Below are 17,102 nucleotides of genomic sequence, written 5' to 3'. Positions count from 1 at the left end.
TATTACTCAGGTCTTTTTAATGAGGGAATTTTCAGAGGCAATTTGTATGAATATTCAGGAGATGTTATGAATGTGAAGCCAAAGCCCTGGTCCTGTAATGATTTGGAATTTGGGTATGTAATACACAGAGATAGGGAAGTGCTGATCTAGCAGCCATAAACAACAAAAAAAGAAGCTTTTACATTGTACTGGGGTTAGTACAAAATATTCATATCTTTGGCTCTATCTATATATTTATCTGTAATTATTTGAGTAGATTATTTTTATAGAGGATAATATCTATGAAATAGCATTTTAAACTACTTGAGTTTCATTTTGTTAATATTACATTTATTAAACAGGTTTTTTAAAAAAATTGAGAGCAAGCTCCTGTTTGATCTAAATCCAGAATTTGTTACTTACAGTTTCAGGTTGTGTTGGTGGTTTAACTTAGTTCATTATGTGTGTAATATAATTAAATTACATTGGTAGAGAAAATGTCTTATTGTCTTATTCAGATATTCACAGCATTAAGGTGAAATTCATTGCCTTACACAATGCGCTTAAGTTCTCATCAATAAACACAAAAAATATGTGTTTAACTGTTAACAATTCTATCTTCATTTTGTCAGCATGTGTAAATTCAACAAAAGTTCTTAGAATAAGTAATCCCATGCATCACTCAGAAGCTATGCATATGGGAGAATTTATTTATAGAAAATACCTATAAAGTAAATTTATGTTTTTTTTGCATTATTCTTTATGCTTGGGATGAAATGTACTGAAAGTAGGGATGGTGTCTCATCATTCTTAGATTCTCCAGTGATTAAAAAGCCATTAATATATGTCACATGCTCAATAAATGTCTGAGGTCTGCTAGTTACTGATCATGTATGGTAGAATATTATTTCAAACAATACAAATATTTATTTGTATTGAACTGTGAGGGAGAATCCTGCTGGGACAGTCCTGATTTCCTGGATTTATCAGCTGTCTACTTCAGGAATCATGCAGAAACTTTCTGTTCCACTCAAAATTAGAATTAAATTGCACATCATATTCTACATGAACTTTCTCTGATTTTGTCTGGTGCTATCAGTTCTGTTCTTTGCCTTACTATCTCTTTTTCTTCATAGACAATTTTTTCCTCATAGACTGTTGCATAGGTGTTATTTCTTCTTCTTCTTCTTCTTCTTCTTCTTCTTCTTCTTCTTCTTCTTCTTCTTCTTCTTCTTCTTCTTTTTTTTTTTTTTTTTTTTTGTGGTCCTGGGGATTGAACCTATAGCCCTGTGCATGTAAGATGTAAGGCAAACACTCTACCAACTGAGCTATATCCCCAGCCCAAAGGTGTTATTTCTTGTAGTTCATGTGTTCCCTTAAGGGAAAACTTCCTGCATATTCAAATTCCAAAGCTCTGATTTTATTATTCTATTATTTTAGAGTGTGAGGGTTAATTTTGTGTCAACTTGATTGAGTCTTGGGATGTACTGTATTTGGTTAAAAATTACTCTGGGTATTTCTATGAGTGTGTTTTGGAGTTGAGATTAACATCTAAATTGGTGGATATTGAGTAAAGCTTACTGGGCTTCACTGTATGGGATAACCTCATCCAATCATCCAATTCCTATTCCTGAAAAGGAATTGCAGAGTACCCCCTCTACCTCCATCTCCGTTAGAGAAGATCTCTAGCAGATGACTTTCTTTAGACTTGAATTAGAGAATAGATTCTTTCTTGTTCTCTGGTCTGATACCTTTTGACTGGAACTGCCACATCCTTTTCCTCTTGGGGCTGCAGCTTGACAGTTTTGGACTAAAACTGCAAGATTGACTCCTCCTTGTTTCTGAATTACCAGTCCACCCTACAAATTTTGGATTTTCTTTTCTTTTTTCTTTTTTGGTACTGGGAATTGAATTCAAGGGTACTCAACTACTGAGCCACATCCCCAGCCCTATTTTGTATTTTTTATTTAGACATAGGGTCTCACTTAGTTGCTTAGCACCTCGCAGTTGCTGGGGCTGGCTTTGAACTCATGATTCTCCTGTCTCAGACTCCCAAGTCACTGGGATTACATGCGTGCACCACCATGCCTGGCAGATTTTGGATTTTCTAACTGTCATAATTGCATTAGTCAATTCATTTTAATATATTTCTTCTATCTATTTTATTGGTCTTGTTTCTCTGGGGAACCTTGACTATATTATTAACTTTTCTTCACTTTGTAAATTAAACAAACTTTTGATTGACATATGATATGTGTGCCTATTTATGAGTTATAATGTGATGTTTAGATTCATGTACACATTGGTAGTGACCAACTCGGTAATTTTTATATCCATCACCTTCAACTTGTATCATTTTCTTATGGTATGTGAATTCAAATACCTCTCATATTTTTTTTAGATGTACATTTCATTATTTTTAACTAGATTCATTCTTCTCTGCCTAGAACTTATTCTAATTAAACACTGACATAGGATCCTTTAACTGATATCCTCCCATTTCTCCACTTCCCTACTTTTCCAGATTTCTAGTAGCCATGGGATATTCAAGAAAAATATTTGTGAAATTCTTTTCTAAAGCACATGTCTTGGTCACATCGGATTTGGGATATTTCTCTAAATATATTAGGTCTGGAGGTATTTTATAGAGACCTACTCATGTAGGCATACACACCGGCATGCATTTACATTGTAGACACACCCAAAAATGGACACATGAATTATTCCTGTGGTTGGATTGGCAAATGTTTCTGATAAGGAATTTCTTTTTATCCTTAGTAACAATTAATGATTATCATTGGCTTGCAAACAGGACTTCTGAGGGGTCCATTCATAAACTTAACAAATATAAATATTTATAACTTTCCTTTACTTTAAGATGATTGTTACAAAGTCTTCAAAGAAAATGAAAGAAAGACCCTGTGTAAGCATCATCAGTTTGGGGGTCTATTATATATCTTTGAACCCCACTTGCCTGAGAACTTAGTCCTCAAAGATGTTTTCTTTTAAAATGGAACAAAGATGCTAGAAGTAATAATTAATTCAGTAAAAACCGATATATCTCCTTCTCTTGACCTGCATAGGACAAACACCCATGGAGTCCTTTGTGACTAGTTCCTCATCATTGACACAAATTTCTCTAATGCCTTCCTTCTAAGCCACATAGAATTAAAGGAGTGGTCTTCTCTCTTGGCAGAATGAATATCTTACGTGGAAAACAACAATAAACATGGAATTCCTACACAATCTCATTTTTTTTTTTACAATGATAGCACACTCATCTTTCATCTGTTAGGAGGGTCTGTTAGAATTTTTTCCATTTGTTTGGTGCCTACATATTGATGTCTATGTGCTTACAAATCTTTCTGTGAAAAACCTACAAGTTGTACTAGCACATCCCAAGACAAGTTATTAAAAATATTCTAAAGCAATAGCCAAACATGATTTTAAAACATTGAATTAAGTAACGATTCTGTGACACAAACTTCAAATCAGAATATATGCTAGCCAAGTGTATTAAAAATTGGCTTTGTATAAGTTGAGAGAAAGAATGAATAGCTTCTTATTACAATGTGAGAATTAAATGAGATAATTGTGATATGCTCAAGCATAAAATTGGCAAGATATCCATTATTATAAATGTTATTGCTTCTCATGTATTTTTGTGACAAAATGTATATATATTGCTATAAAATATGGTTATCCTAGTATCATTGTTTACCTTGTAAGTAATCTTACATTCCTTTATTTTTTCATGTATATGCTTATCCCTTCTATTTTTGTTTCACCGATTTTAATCAATTATTTCTATTTATGAAGATTTCTTCACTTCCCCTAGTCTTTTGATATCATCTAAACACCCAGAATCTGTCAAAATAATTAGAAATGTTTAATGAGATTGCAAGACTTAATTCCATATGATAATTGCCATGGAGTTCAGTTAATATGCCTATGTTTAATTCTTCTGAGGTTTTCTTTTATGTTCAAGAAAAGGATTAGAAGTTTGGAGAATTCTTGTCATATCCGGTGACATTAAATTCAAAGTTTCAATTTAAAAATTCTGAATCTATATTTAACAATTGTTATTTTTATTTCTAGTATTTAAAAATATTCATGAAATAATACAAATAAATGCCAGATCTCTGACAATAACTATTTATTTATTTTGCCAGAGATTGAACCAGGGGTGTGCAACCATAGAGCCACTTCCCCAGCCATTTTATGTTTTATTTAGAGACAGGGTCTTGCTAAGTTTCTCAGGGCCTCATTATGTTGCTAAGGTTGACTTTCAATTTGCTATCCTCCTGTCTCAGCCTCCTGAGTGCTGGGATTACAGGTATACTCTTGGGCAGGCTGTTTCTTTTAAATATGAAATTATTTTACTTGTATGAGGAATAGGTGAAAAACTAATTTTTCTTTTAAACTTCATTTTTTTCTTCTGTTTTTCCACTTTCTAAAAAATTGGTGCATTCTAGTTTTACATGATGATGGGTTTTTTTTGTACCAAAGTACATATTTGTAGTTGAACACAATATAACAATATAATTGGCCATTATCACTCCCCAACATTTCCCCACATCTTCCCTGACTCCCTCCTTGATTCATTTACTCTCCTGATCTTCCTTTAATTTTCATGAGAGTTCTCCATGTTTCTTTTCTCTTTTCCTCTCTAGCTTCCACATATGAGAGAAAACTTAAGACCCTTGACTTTCTGAGTTTGAATTATTTTGCTTAACAAGATCGCCTGCAAATGATGTAATTTTTATTTTTGTGTGTGTGATTAAATAAAACTTCCTTGTGCACATTTTCTTTTTCTATTCATCTATTGATGAACTTCTAGGCTGGTTCCACAGGTTGGATTTTGTGAATTATGCTACTATAAACATGGGTTTGTATGTATTACTATAATAAGATGACTTTAATTCTGACTTCAATCTTTTGGATAATAAATATCAAGAAGTGATATAGCTGCGTCATGGTGTTTTAATGTCTAGTCTTTTGAGGAGCCTCCATACATTGTGGTTGTACTACTTTACAATCCCACCAGGAGTGTAAAGATTTTCCTTTTTTTCCACATCCTCTCCAGCATTTATTATTATTTGTATTCCTGATAACTGTCATTATGACTGGGTGAGATGAAATCCTAGTATACTTTTGGTTTGCATTCCATAATTGCTAATGATGTTGAACATGTTTTCATATATTTGTTGACCATTTGCATCTCTTCTTTTGAGAATAAATACAAATATTTTAATTTAATTCATTTGGCCATTTATTAATTGGGCTAATAGATTTTTTGGTGTAAGATTTTTGAGTTCTTTATATGTTCTAGACATTAATCCTCTGTCAGAAGAGTAGCTAGCAATGATTTTTTGGAAATAATTTATATTTAAATAAGAATTTTTATCATTTATTTTTCATAGATCAGCATTTTTTAATTTCCATGCTTGAATTTTCCTGCTTGTATTTAGTATGCATTTGGGGGCATTTATCAAATTACTGTTTACCCACCAAATGCTTGATTTTAATTGCCCCTTTCAGTGTTTTCCTGGATTACTTATTCACTTACTCTTTTAGACTTTTTGAATTATTCTCCAACTTGCAATAATCAGATTTTCTTTTTGAAGAAACAGTTGACAAATCAGTTCATGAGAAAAAAAAAATCTGTATCTCATTCCAGCAAATTTTCTAGCATGAACAATCTTACTTCATAATCACAATAATCATTCTGGTTAAATAAACTAAATTGTCCCTTAATTCTAGTTGTACTTGTATTTTATTTATTTATTTATTTGTATGGGGAATCGGGGATTGAACACAGGGTGTTATATAAAAAAGCTTCATCTTCAGTTCTTTTTAAATTTTATTCTGAGAAAAGTTCTCACTAAGTTGCTGAGGCTGGCCTCAAACTTGCAAACTTTCTGCTTCAGCCTTCTGAGTTGCTGGGATTACAGGTGTGCTATTCCAGCTGGCTATACCTTCTAAACTTTGAAAGTTGGAAATACATGCCATAAGATTCTGCTGAGCATCAGGGGTCAGTATAGTTACACTTTTCTCCTACATTGTAAAGTTATTCAACAGATTCTCAAGTAGGACAATCCTCTGTTCCTGTGATAGTTGATCTCTCCCATTTCTTGCTATACACTTAAAAGTTCAGGAAAAATAAATCCCTCATATAATTTTCTTTCCTTGTTAAAATAAAACTCTGATGATAAAGGGAGTTTCTAGCAGAATGAATGAAGTAGTAAATGTCATCCAATCATACAATAATTCTGTCCATTGTGTTTTTTAGCTTTGAGTCGACTAATAGTTAACAGAATATTTGTGAGATAGTAGCATTAAATAGACACCATATTTTGATATTGACTAAGTGGCCATTTGCTTCTGCGATATCAATTTCAAGTTGATTTTATGTTATCTAGAAATACATTTATTGCCCAACAACTAACAGCAAGCTTGATGTAGCTTTATATCTCCACATTAGTTACTGCTGACAGCTAGTCTAAACTTGGTAGAGTATAACTTTCAACAGATTTTATTTTTATGTATTTGCTGATAGATAAATGTAGCAGACTATAATTAGTGGCAGGTGAGGGTTAGCTACTCACCTGGGAACTCTCTACTGGATCATAATGAAAGAAAGTCCCATCCTGTCTTCACCTGTACAGTTATTAGCAAGCAGACACTTAACAGTTTTACACTTTGTTCTGTGAGCTCAAGGAAATGCCAGCTTGTTGTCCTTTTAGGTGATATAAATCAACCTGGCATAAACGAATCCTCTTACATAAATGCTGTACTTTTCTCATTCAGTGTTTGCCTAATCATCTAGCAAGCTAGTTAAACTCAATCAAGAAGCCTCAGATCCAACGATGGAACAGAGCATCTGATGTCACCTTTAAGGGTATATCGGTATAATAAAAAGATTGGTGTTTGGTTAGGGAAAAATCTCTAACATCATTAATCCATACACTTTAAAAAATATATTTATTTCACCAAAGAAAGTTTTTAAAATGTTTATTCTGCTCACAAACAAGTTACAAATTTTAGCTATGAAAACCTATTTCTAGTGTTTATTTTGCCACTTAGCAACACTTCTGACGTTGAAGATTTAAAAGCTGACTTTGGAATGGCCCTTGAGATTACATGGTGGTGGATGCTGGAGTGAGACTTCCTGTTTTAGGAGCTAACTGATCCTCAGGTGCAGTTTGAACTAAAGCAGCACCCACACAGGGTCGCATCTATATAGAAGGTTATTTAAAAACAGACTCCAGACATGGTGTTGGTGGCAGTCTTTGTAGAGAATCGGAATGTGCTGTTCTTTTTCATTGTAACCCAACATTAATCTTTGGTGTATAGCAGATGCTGGAACAAAGTACATTACTGAATTTTATGTGGGCAAGAGTCAATGTAGAAGAATAATCAGCTGTGAATGACTCATTGTATCAAATTTGTCACTTTTATAAATGGAATTTTTATAGTCTCCTTGAAGATAACCTATCTTATCAGATTGGTCTATTACCAATCACTACCATATTTTTTTTAAAATCAAAATACAAAGATAATTTAATAAAGTAAAATTTTTATATTATGCTCAGTATTAAAAATATTTATTTCAGAATTCTTATGAGACTTTTGTTGATGTACATTATGGGACATTGAAGATAAATTCAAGACATTCAATATTCCTGAAACTAAAGTACTAATTGCATTTAATGCTTTATTATAGTTTGTAATTTACTATGTCAGCTTCTTCTAATTCTACTGAATTTCTGTATCTTTTTCTAATTTAATCTGTATGTATTTCTTCTCTAGTTTTAATGCTGGGCATTTTATTCATGATTAATTTTACTTCTTAGGTGATTGTATTTCAAACTTTTCATCATTCTAATTGTACTCAGTGTAGATAAAGTATGGCATTGCATCTTGCAAATTTGTTTTCCTTTGCAGAGTGTTCCTTTTAATCCATACAAATGGAAATTGAGAGATAATTTACATTAACATTTTTCTGCCTTAGTTTATATTACACATGAATATGACTAAATTGTAAGATTTTTTTTTTTTTTACTGCAGTAAAGAAACAGGTTCAAAGAACGATGTTATGGTTTAGATATTAGGTGCCACCCAAAAGTGCAGGTGAGTGTCAATGCAAGAACATGCAGAAGTGAAATGATTGGATTATGAAAGCCTTAACCCAACCAGTGAATTAATCCCCTGATGAGGATTAATAGAACGATAACTGAAGGCCAGTAGTGTATGGATGGATGAGGTGAGCATTGGGAGAGTGTCTTTGGGTATATATTTTGTATCTGGCTAGTGGTGTGTCTGCTTTCTATCATCAAGTGAGCTACTTCCCTCTACTTATGCTCTTCTGCCATGATGTTCTGCCTTACCTTGAGGAATGGAACCCCAAGGAATGGAGCTGGCTCTCTACAGACTGAGACCTCTGAAACTGTGAACCCCCAAATAAACCTTTCCTCCTTTCATAGTTCTTGTTAGCTCCATTTGGTCACAGCGGAGAAAAATGCAGAGGAAAACAAACTATATAAAGTGAAATATGCTGGCCCACCTCCTTTTCTTTTGAATGGTGGGTTTGAGGTTGTGCATTGCATCATTAAAAATAATTAATGACTGACTAAACATGCACCGTGATTAAATTAATTATCAATGAGACTGTATCATGGATGAAATTTTCTTAAGTTTTCTGAATTCCAGTTTTTTTTAAGTCTGTTCCATAGGTTTGTTTTTTTCTTTCACTCTTCAGTTACATATACCTATTGTCTCATTTTTGCCTATTTCCTATTTTATTAGTGCATATTAAATATAAAAAATGGGTTTCACTTTATCATATTTTCACATGCATACATATAATATATATTGGTCGTTTCTACCCTCTGTGTAAACTCCTCTTTACTCTCCCTTCCTCAATTCTTTTCCTGTTTTCTAATAGTTTCTTTTTTACTTTCATGTCTTCTTTTTTACTAGTTTCCACATATGAGACAAAGCATGTGATTTCCATCATTTTGAGTCTTGCTTATTTTTCTTAGCAAGGTGATCTCCTATCCAGTTCCAATTATTTTCCTGAAAATGACATGATTTCATTATTCTTTATGGCTGAGTAATTCTCCATTGTGAATATATAACACATTTTCTTTATTGATTTGTCTATTGATGGGAACCTAGGCTGGTTCCATAACCTGGGTATTGTGAATTGTGTTTGCAATAAATATGGGAATACATGTATTGCTATAATATGCTGAATTAATTCTTTTAGATATAAAATGAGGAGTTGTATACCTGGATCATAAGGAAGTTCTCCCACCAGCAATATATGAGGATTATTTTTCTCCTCACCAGCATGTTATTTTTCATTGAATTCTGGATTTTGGTTTTGTTTTTTATAGTAGCCATTCTGACTGGGGTGAGATGGAATCTCTTGATTTACATGTTCCTGATGGCTAAAGATGTTGAGCATTTTTTCATAAATGTATTAGTCATATGTATTTCTTCTTTGGAAAGTATATGTTCAGATGTTTAACCTATTTATTAATTCAATTACTTTTTGTTTGTTAATTTTTTGAGTCCTTTATATATTGTAACTATTAGCCATCTGTCTGAAGACTAACTGGCACAGATTTTCTCCCATTCTGTAACCTGTGTCTTCACTTTCTTGTTTCCGTTGTTGTTCAGAATCTTTTAAATTTGATGCAATCTCACTTGTTGATTCTTGCTATTATTTCCTGAGCCACAGGAGTCTTAATTAGGATGTTTTTGGTCCTTATCTTTAAGTATTTCCCTAGTTTCAAAATTTCAGGTCTCTAATCCATTGTGAATTGACTTCTATATAGGGTGAGAGACAGAAATCTAGTTTCCACTTTACATATAGATATCCAGTTTCTTAAAGAGGCTGTCTTTTTTCTCAGGTGTGTGTTTGGTACTTTGGTTGAGAAGCACATGGTTCTAGCTGTAAGGGTTTATTTTTGTGTTTTCTATTCTATTCCACTGGTCTATGTGTATGTTTTTATGCTAACAACATGCTATTCCTTTTGTGTATTCCCTACATATTCTGTTTTGATTCTTTCAAATTATATTTCATTTCTTTTGAGTATTTTCATTCCTTCTAAATGTTCCTTACTATGTTTTCAGTCAAATACTTCTCCATTGGTAATCCTGTTACTTAGACTTCAATTATGTGATAATTTGTCTATTTTTAAAAGTTTTCTTTCTGGACTTCACACATTCCTGGTTATTCCATTTTTTTTCTTTTTGAGTTCTGGAGTTTCAGATTAAATTTATTCCTTTATATCTGCAATAGGACTATTTTATCAAGTTTGTGTACTGTAGTGATATGTTCTTTGCTGTATCTTTTTTCCTGTGATTTTTTTTATATACTTAAATGTTTTCATTAATTTTCTTTGTACAAAGCTATTCACTGCTTTTTTGTTTGTTGGTTTATTTTGAAATTTCTTTATTTTCATATCCACTAATAATAATATTTATATACATTTATGGTGACAGATTTTTGTGGTTCACACAGTTACTTAGGGATACAATGTAGTACAGTGTTAATAGACTGAGATTTTACTTGTTTTGGAAGAAAAGACTTTGTTTTGGGGATAATTAATCCTTGTGTGTTTTCCTTGTGCCACCCTGATTTTCACCATTTGCTTTGTTTTTTTCTTCAACAAGCCTCCAATAAATGGACACCTTCTTTCCTTAGTAGACTAAATCATCTTTTGAAATGTGAATACCATTCGGAATGAGTAAAAATGCAGATAATTAACTTGTTAGTATACTTTTGAAAAATAAAAAAAAATGATCACTTCTACAGGCAGTTGGTAGGGATGAAAAGGACAGTAGAGATGTAAAGACAGAAAGTGGTGAGGATGGGTGAAACTAAGTCAGAACTCAGAATGGAAGACCCCTAAGGCCACGGGATTTGCTTATTGTGTTTGGTATAGAATAGGCAAGCAAATTTGAGAGGTTGCTATAAACTAAGCTATAAAAATACAATTCCCCCAGATATTGACATATCACATTTTTAGGATAACAGTTCTTTTTTTTCAATATTTTAAAATTCTTATCCTGTTCAGGTATTTTTATATTTTTTTGGTCTTTCCACAAGATTTGGGCTGATACAACACACTATAATTTTACAGCAATTATACTTTTGTATTCTGAGGGCTTATAAGTGTTCAGAAGAGTAGAGATCAGACACCCACATTCACTAATTGACACATGATTTAACATTGAGTGAATATTCTGGCAACAATCTTCAAAACTGTGGGAAGAAAATGCTTTGAAAAAGTGTGGTTAAGGACTGAGTCATTGTGAAAGCATTTTTTAAGTAAGTAACCCTAATTGCAAAATAATGGTCACATATTTCGAAATTAGACTTAGACTCACAGACAAATGTTTTATTATTCTTTAATTTGCCAATGCATAAATTCAGTTGGCCTGCCAAAATCCCTTCCTGAATCATCTTGGAAAGGAATCTCATCATTGTTAGCATCCATACATGCCAAACTGTGGAAAATATCTTAATTTAAACCTTTGTTATCTTAGTACCCAACTCCCTTAACTAAATCTTCAGGATGGATCAATATTTCTTTCAGAGTTTTATCAGCATTTTAAACTAAGCGATAAAAATACAAAATTTCCCCAGATATTTGACATATTTTTAGGGTAAAAGTCCCTCCCTTTTTTCTAATATTTTAAAATTCTTATCCTGTTCAGGTGTTTATATATTTGTTCAATATATTTAAGCATTGGAAAACATTTCTGTTATTTAAGTTAATAATTAAAAGTTGGAAAGTTGTTTTTGATGAGGCTTATATTGATGGTGTTGCATCTAATCGACTTATTCCGAACACAAGTACGGCATCTCTATGCACATTGGCATATTATGTTCCTGGGTTAGCTTTCTGTTACTGCAGCAAAACCCTGAGAAAAACAGCTTAAAGAGAAAAAGTCTGTTTTGGCTTACAGTTATGGGGTTTTTAGTTCATGATTGGTTATCCCTGTTGCTGTTGTGTCTGTGGTGAGACAGCTCATCCTGGCAGCAGTACATGGTAAAACTGCTAACCTCAGGGCTAGGAAATGTAAGGGACAGAATAAGAGATTGGGGTCCTGAAATCCACTTCAAGGGTATGCTCCCAGAGACCTAAGATCACTAAGTAAGCTCTGTCCTTCCGTCCCTTCCCAGCAGCATCACAGGCTGCAGAACAAGTCTTTTACATGTGGGACTCTGGGGGACATATTAGGTCCAAGTTAAAGCAGTTTTCTAAAACATTCTTTATTTTCACATTTTAAAGCTTGAGTTTTCAACTTCTTGTTCTTTTCTTTTGCAAATTGCTTTTCTCTAAAAAAAAAAAAAAAGTCAACAAGGACATTGACAAGTGTATGTAAAGTGTTTTTCATTATAAGCAATTTCTAAAAAGCTTTGAGTCATGTATATTATGACTTTAAAAAATATGGGGTTCCAATAGTGCAAAAATATATTTTAAGTCTGAGATTGTTACTTTCTAAACTACTACAGAACTTTCTGTTTCCTTTTTGCCCCAAATATTTTTGTGTGTTTAAAAGAATCATTATTGTTATTATTTTTCTGTTAACAATGATAAAGTTAATAACTTATGAGTTCTTATAATGTGGTACATATTATGCCAATATATGCTTGTAAGATTTTATCATATAATTCCTACATCATTGGAATCTAGTGCGTAAAATGTCCATAATAGCAATGGAAAAACTGAATCTTCCATGGATGAAGCTAGTAGATAATCACACTGGATATCATATACTTTGAAACAGGTAGGAAAAGAATTTTCAGAATCACATAAACTGACTGTAATAAAATATATACTTATAGCATCTTAAGTTCTTTGCAAAGATAGTAACATTCATAAGCATATTTGTATTTCATGTGGAAATGAAAATAGGGCCAAGACCCCTTATTTTCTACCTTGAGATTGAACAAAAATAACATGGAAGAGTATGGGAAGGGAAGCAGAGTGAATGGACCTCAAACAGAAGTTAGAAAAAGTGGGTCTTTTCTATTTCCTCAATATTACAGAAAAAGTGTTAAATACTTCATCATCCTTGGATAATATGAACTACGGTATTGTCACATTTTTAGTAGATTGACAACATTCCATTTTAGTCGTAATATGCTGAATTTTGCTATTGTATCATGAATAGATACTAAATTTATCAAATGTTTTCTTCCACATCTATTGAGATAATCATGTAGGGTACTTTTCCTTTTTATTCTACTAACATGGTGAATTGCATTGCTTAATTTGTAAGAAGAGAAACAACCATGTATTCCTGGGACAAAATTCATGTGACCATAATTTATTTTTCTATTTAGTCATACTATAATTTATTTGCCTATACTTTGTTAAAAATGTATTGAATCTGTCTATATTCGTGAAAATTATTGGTCATAGACTTGTAATTTGTGTGTGTGTGTGTGTGTGTGTGTGTGTGTGTTTGTGTTTGTTAATAGCATAATAATGCTTGTCTCAGCAATCTTGTAGGATAATTCCCATCATCTATTTCTGGAAAATGCAGGATTAGTGAATTCTATCAAATGTGATAAATTCATCATTGAGGATTTACTAGTGAAGCCATTAAAGCTAACATTATCCTTTATGGGAAGATTTTCTAAAAATAAAACATCAGTTTCTTTAATAGATATTGAGCTTTTGCATACCTAAGTTTAGTTTTTCACAAAGCCATCTATTTCATCTTAATTTTAAGCACATTAGGAAAAAATCACCAATAATATTGCTTTTTATCTTAATGACTCCATTAATCTGAATCTTTGATGTTTTAATGTATATATTTGTCACTTTAGTTTAACCAATTTTATTAATTTTTCCAAACAGCCAAATATAGGCTATGGTAATTTTCTTAACTCTTTATTTTATATTAGTATTTGCTCTTATTTGCTGCTTAAAGTAGAAACTCTACTTTTGATTTTAATTCTTGTTTCTCTTAGAATATGAATATTTATGCTATAAATTTTCCTGTTGGCACTGCTTTAACTGCCTCTCATAAGTTTAGAGAACTCCAATTTTTGTTATTCAGTTAAAAATAATTCATTATTTGGCAATTGAGATATTTAGCAGTATTCAGATTAATTTTTAAATATTTGAATTTTTCTGAGACAACCTTAAGGATAAATTTTAATTTAATTACATTTTGATATCAGAATATATTCAATAAGATTTCAGTGGTTTGAAATTTGTGAAATTTATATATGGCCCAGCATATGGTCTGTTATGGGGGATATTCCAGGTTCACTTGAAAATAATGTATACTCTGTAGCAGCTAGGTGGAGTGTTTTCCAAATATCTGTTGCTCATCTGGGAGATTAGTGTGGTTCAGCTATTTAACATCCTTACTGATTTACTCATATAGTGTCTCAAGCAATTATCAATTTTTGTGATATAAAACTCAAATGTTCTACAAGGTCTTAGGTGTTGAAGGCTTGATTCCCAAGGCTGCGATATTCAAAGTTGGGACTTTTTGGAAGTGGTTGTATCATGAGGGCTCTAACCTCATTGGCAGATTAATCCATTGATGAATTTATAATTCGATGGCTTTAATGGCAGGTGGTGGCAATTTTAGAAAGTGGGGCCTAACTGGAGGGTGTAGGTCCCTGAGGTGTGTCCTTGGAGGGTGTAATATGTCTCTTGCATTTTCTTTTTCTTTGCTTCCCAGCAGCCATGGAGTGAGCAGCTTTGCACCATCTCATCCTTCCACCATGATGGACTGCCTCACCACAGACAGAGAAAGTGGAGTCATCTGCTAATGGACAGAATCTTCTAAAACCGTGAGTCAAATAAATCTTCCCTCATTTTCTCAAGTATTTTACACACATAAGTGAAAAGCTGACTGACATTGAGAAATTTTCAGGTGTGATTATAGATTTTTCCATTTCTTCCTTCTTAGTTTTGGTTGATGTGTTTGTACTTATTACTAGGTACACACACATTTAGAGGTGTTATGTCTTCTGAATCAATTTGTCTCTTTCCATTGTTAAAAATTCCTCTTGATTTAATTGATTCCTTTTTTGCCTGATAATAATATACCCATACAAGTTTATTCATACTCAGTATATGATTCCCCCTTTTTAATAATTTTACTTTTGACCATCTGTATGTTTATATTTATATGGCTTCATTCATAAATAGCATGCAGGGTTTTTTTTGACCAATATTAACATATCTTTATTTTAATTGGAGTGTTGAGTTTATTTATGTCTGATACAGTTTTGATATATTTGCTTAAATCTACCATTTGAAGTCTGTTTTCAAGTAGTTATATCTGCTGTTTCTTGATCAATTGGAATTTAGAATATTCTAGTTTAATTCACCTATTGAATTTTTAGTCATAATTATGTATATTTTATATTTGCATTAGGATTACAATATACAATGATAATTAATTACAGTGTATTTAAAATTAATTGTACTTTTTTTTGTAAAATGTCAAAACTTTACAACAGTAGCTTTATTTTTCTACTCCCAGGTCCCCTCTGCATATTTTGTCACATTATACATCTGCATACTTAATATTCTACTTTAAAATTATTATTTATAATTTCAATAATGTCTACTTTAAAAAACTAAAAACCCATCTATACATTTATCCACATATTTACCATCTCTTTTGTACTTCATTTTTTCACTAAATTTGCATTTACACCTAGTGTAATTCTCCTTCAGCCTAAAAATCTTCCTTTATCATTTTATTTTTTTTGTAGTTGGTCTTCTTAAAATAGTTTCTTTCAGAATTTATTTCTCTAGAAATGACTTTAACGTCCTCATTTAAGGAGATATATTTCTCCATATGTAGGATTCTGGGTTGACCCTCCCTCCCATCCCCCAGCCATTCAAAATATCTTTTCATTATCTCTGACTGTCCCCGCCCTCCCATCTATCAATCTATCTAGTTTTTTTTTTTTCCTGAAGAAAAACATTTCATCACTTGTATTATTGTTCCTTTGTGACTTGCTTTTCTGTAGCTGCTTTAGTGACCATCATGACTTTGGTTTTCTGAAATTAACAGTGATGTGTGTTTTAGTTTGGATATGAGGTGTCCAGCAGAGCTCCTGTGTTTGTGCAAAATATTCAGTGGTGAAATGACTAGATAACAAGAACTGTAATCTAATCAGTCCCGCCTAGTTTAAATGCATGGACGGGATGGTAACTGTAGGCAGGTGGGGCATGACTGGAGGAGACAGTAATCTGGAGCCTTGTCCTGAAAGGCTCTTTTTACCTGAGGATCCTTCCTCTTCCTCTCTGCTTCCTGATCCCGCCATGAGCTACGCAGCTCTTCTCCACTGGGCTCTATACTCATGATGTAGATCTCTTACTGAGATCTCCAAATAAACTTTTTCTCCTCTAAATTGTTCTCGTTGGATCTTTTGCTCATAGCCATGGAAAAGATAACTTGAAAAAATATGTCTGTTTTACTTTTTTTTTATATTTATTTGATTTGTGGTTCATTTAGCTGCTAAGATACACAAATTGAGATTTCTTTCCAAATTTTGGAAAATCTTTGATATTATTTCTTTATATGTTTTTCTGCTTAATTCTTCTGTCACAAGAAACTGTAAATATGCTTATATTTTTAAAGTCTCTTGAATTATTTGATTGTTTACTTTGTGTTGCCACAAAATATTGTAGAAATTAAAATAAAATCCAAAATGAATATAGATAATCCTCAATTTATGAGGATTTAACTGATAACTTTTTTAATTTAAAATGATGCTAAAATGATATGCATTCAGTAGAAAACACACTTTGAAGTTTGATCTTATCCCTGCTTAACAGTATGTGGTACCATGCTTTTTGTGATTCTGGGCAGTAGCAACTCTAGTCAACAGCGTGATCACAAGAGTAAATAACTGATACTTGACAGCGTACTCTGTTGCTAAGATACACTGTTCAGAGGTGAGGAGTATTAAATGCATTTTTGACTCATGATATTTTCTTCTTATGATGTGTTTATCAAGATGTAATTCCTTCAGAAATTTAGAAGCATCTTTACTGCCTTAAATTGACAAATAGCTGCCACATTCCTATTCACACAACAGTCTATCTCATAATTCT

The sequence above is a fragment of the Callospermophilus lateralis genome, chromosome 8, assembly GCF_048772815.1.
Source record: "Callospermophilus lateralis isolate mCalLat2 chromosome 8, mCalLat2.hap1, whole genome shotgun sequence".
Classification (NCBI taxonomy): domain Eukaryota; kingdom Metazoa; phylum Chordata; class Mammalia; order Rodentia; family Sciuridae; genus Callospermophilus; species Callospermophilus lateralis.
Note: the sequence above shows the minus strand (reverse complement) of the source record.